Raw genomic sequence first — 4,136 nt, 5'->3', positions numbered from 1 at the left:
AAAAAAAAAAAAAAAAAGACTAGGGTTGCACTCTGTAGAAAGATCATCTTGTGTACTACGCTGTCAAGTTGGAAGACTACAACAGTGAACAAGCCACAGCCTTGTTTGAGAAACATGCTTTTACACATAGAATACTTAGGTGAAGGTAAAAATCACACATCTCACCCCCTCCACACACACACACCTACATTCTATCCAAGGTGATGGAACTAATGATCTGTCTAGATGATGTTAAATTCAGGCATTGTACTAGGTGTAGGGAATAAATAGTCCTTTTGGGGAACTTGAAAACTAAAAATATGTGTAAAATCAATTTTAAAAATAGCAAGATACATTGACTTGCTTAGAAACGTAAGATTTTGGGGGAAAATTGTTTTTATTGTGGTAATTTCTTTATGAAATTACTGGGAAAGTAAGACCATTATTTAGCTATGAACAAGGAAAGCATAACCAATCAAAATACCCAACGTGAAATCAGAGCTATAGATTTCTAAATTTTGTACACAAAAAATGTTCTTTTAAAGAGCTTTTCTGACTTACACATTTTTATAAAATGAAAGTGCCAGTTCTGATTACCTTTGATTACTGGGTAGCCTGTGCCCAGCAGGAGCTAGAAATAAAATACTAAATACCTGTTTTAGGAGGATGGCAAGTTTAGCCTTTAGACCAATTAGACCTCCTGTAAGACCTTTTTCTTTGTATTGGCCCAAAGTCACAGAGGCAAATCCAAGTATGATGGGCTTCTCAATGCTTTCACAGGTTTGGTTTTGTTTTTGGCACAAACAGTTGGGTGTAGGGAGATTTATTTTAAGTTTTTCTTACCGCCACGACTTGTTAAATTTTTATTTAAATCTATTTTTTAAATTTAAAGAGTCGATTTCACAGCTGATGCGTGATGGTGCTAACCCAGCGCACAGTTCAAGAGTTGATTTGGGTATCTGCTTTGCGTGCCCCACCCCACATTCTTTTTTTTTTTTTTTTTTTAAGATTTTATTTATTTATTTATTTGACAGAGAGAGACAGCCAGCGAGAGAGGGAACACAAGCAGGGGGAGTGGGAGAGGAAGAAGCAGGCTCCTAGTGGAGGAGCCTGATGTGGGGCTCGATCCCAGAACGCTGGGATCACGCCCTGAGCCGAAGGCAGACGCCTAACGACTGTGCCACCCAGGCGCCCCCCCACCCCACATTCTAATTCCTCCTCCCTTCCTCAGCTATCTCAGTCTGTGGATTGAGCGACCCTAAGTAAATCCCAGGTCTGGTGGTAGCTCACGCACCTACAGCCAGAGTCATTCAAGGATGCTGCCTCAAGTACCTAGGCCATCAGTTAATTCCTGTGACCTCCACCCACAAGTACCACAGAGACTGGATGCATCCTATTTTTTGAGCCCAGTGTATTCGCCTGTTGTCTACCCCTAACCTGTCTCCACAAGGTCAAAGAGCCTCACGTAGCGACTACAGACTCCAGGCTGGAGAGGAGGGGTCGGCCTGGAGTTCTCAGGCGCCAGCAAAGCACTGTCAGTGCCTGACCCATTGTGAAGTAGGATGTCATAGGCCTGTGGTCTTGTCTGCGCTGCAGATTAAACCCACGGAAGGATGACAGCGGCCACCACTCTGGGCTACTCGCTAAAAATGTGAAATAGGACCCACAGTGCACACTGGAAAATGCAGTTCGAGTCGCCTCAGCCTTTTGTGCACTCAGTAAATATTGGGTGTAAAATGGAGAATTCCCCCCCGCCAAGTTTATGTAAAAATACGTGCAAATGAAGTGCTAGCTACTCTTCCCCACTTGTTGCCAACATCGTTACCTTTATATATAGAAAACTGCCCGTATGTGCGACGATCGTTTCCAGAAAAATACCGACTATTCCATGGGTGATTTGGAGCCCACAGTGTAAGTTTAGAAATTACAGTAAATTCTATCATTGAAGGACTTGGATTTTAAACGTTTAACTGGAAATTACATTTATATGTGAATGAGGCTGTCTTTGGTCTTGTGTCCACAAGCTTACATTTTACTAAGAGCCTCAAAATCTGATGCTTTTATGTTGTCGGGGTATCTCAGAAGGCAGGAAGGCGAAAAACAGACTCTTCTCTATATTGGCGTACCTCGGACAAGATAACAACAGCCCACCAACTCCTACACGTGCTCAGAGCATGGGAAAGAGGGGAAAAATAAAAAGGGAAACTGCCAGGACTTAAGATGTCTGATCGAAGCTACTTCGGTCTCCCAGGAAGGGCCTACCCGCTTCCAAAATGTCCGCCCGCAGTCCTGACGTCACTTGGTCGGCTTCATCAAGCCAGAAAGCCAGTGCGCTCCAATCAGGACTCAGTCCCCTCACCCACTGCCCTTGATCACGTCACTTCCGGTGGTGCAGCAGCCATTTTGTCAGTCGCCAGCGGATCCCGCGCGCTGGAGAAGTGCAGTTCCCCCTGGTTACCAATTCGTCCGTTCTCCCTTCGCGCTGCGGGCGCCGTCGAAGAGCACTCACCACNCCCCCTGATACAGCCGTTCCTCCCTACAGTGCCGCCGCCACTGTTGCATCCGCCCGGAGCTAGTGCGCTGTCTTCCTCCCCCACCACTGACAGGCGCTCTCAGGGAGCCGCCGTCAGCGATGTCAAGCGAGGAAAGCTACCGAGCCATTCTTCGCTACCTGACAAACGAGCGTGAGCCGTATGCGCCGGGCACCGAGGGCAATGTCAAGCGTAAAATCCGCAAGGCGGCCGCCTGCTATGTGGTGCGCGGTGGGACTTTATACTACCAGCGACGGCAGCGGCACCGCAAGACCTTCGCGGAGCTGGAGGTGGTGCTGCAGCCGGAGCGGCGCCGGGGGCTCATCGAGGCGGCGCACCTGGGCCCGGGCGGCACTCACCACACCCGGCATCAGACCTGGCACGACTTGTCCAAGACTTACTGGTGGCGAGGTAGGACCTCGCCCGTGGCGAGGGGGCGGGCGGCGGCTTGTTGCCCAGGCAAGGCCCGCTGGCGGAGCCGGGCCTGTTTGTGCACGAGCGAGTTTGGGGTCCCAGGTGCCCCTCGCCGGCCCAACCTGCGCTCGGCCGTGGAGCGGCTGCCAGGCGGAGCCGAGAGGGTGGGGGACGCGAAAAGAGCCGCACTTCCCACAGGAAGGAGGCCGGGGAAGCTGGGGGCGGGCCCTGGCCCGGGGTGGGGCGAAGGGGGCTTCCCCGGGGGCCGGGCCAGCCGCCGGGAGGGGCCGGGACGTGCGGGCTGCGGCGGGCCCGCCTCCTCCGGCTGCGCTGGAGGCGGTGGCTCCTGCCCTCCGGGGACGCTCCTGGGCAGCGCGGGCGGGGGGGAGGGTTGGCGGTTGTGCAGAGCTGCGTGTCGTGCCTCCTAAAATCCTGTTGTGCTGAGGGTCTGGGGAAGGGACGGTCAGCCCCAAGCCTGGGCTGCTTGCTTCAGCCGTTTCCTCTAGGGTTTTGGCCTGCGGTTTTGAGGTTCTTTGGACCTGCTTGCCCATATTCCTCAAATTGTGCTACTGCGGCGTAAATAAGCAATAAGGCAATTGTGTGCAGAGGTGATTTGAAGCGACTGTATGGAAACAGCCATCTTCAACTTCGATTGTGGGACAAGAATTCATTGTAAAGAATAGCAGATATCCTTCATTCTGAATGTTTTCATGTTCTTCCCTCTGATACTGTGATAAGCTCTTTGAAACTGTGAGGCATACTATGTATACCCAGAAAAGATACGGTTACTGTGGTTGTAATAGTCAGGAAATAACTGCTCTAAAGTTTCTTGACTCCTTGGGAACCAGGTCAGGGAAGGAGAGCAAGGGTCTTTGGGTTCTTTACCGCTCTTACTGTCCACAAAGTTGATTTACATTGAAACTGTTCGGTTAGAATTAGTGAAAGTTTTGCAGGCCTTGATAAGAGGTTTTGTCTGGGAGGATTCTGCCACTCGCTCTCCTATGGCTCTGGAGAAGTTGCGAGTCTGGGTTACTTCTCTGTGAATAAAGAAATTAGACTACTGAATACTTTCTGAAGTTCTTTTCAGTTTATGAACTTTGTCATCAGGCCTATTAATTGACGAACGAATGGGTAGTCCTTCCTTTTGTTCCTTAGAGTTCTTTCGTGTTTTCAAAAATGATCCGGATCTGTTGTCTTCTTAAATGCTTTCCC

Source organism: Ursus maritimus, unplaced genomic scaffold (genome assembly GCF_017311325.1).
Source record: "Ursus maritimus isolate PB19 unplaced genomic scaffold, ASM1731132v1 scaffold_4, whole genome shotgun sequence".
Classification (NCBI taxonomy): domain Eukaryota; kingdom Metazoa; phylum Chordata; class Mammalia; order Carnivora; family Ursidae; genus Ursus; species Ursus maritimus.
The sequence above is the reverse complement of the archived record's forward strand: the minus strand, read 5'-3'. Positions refer to the sequence as shown.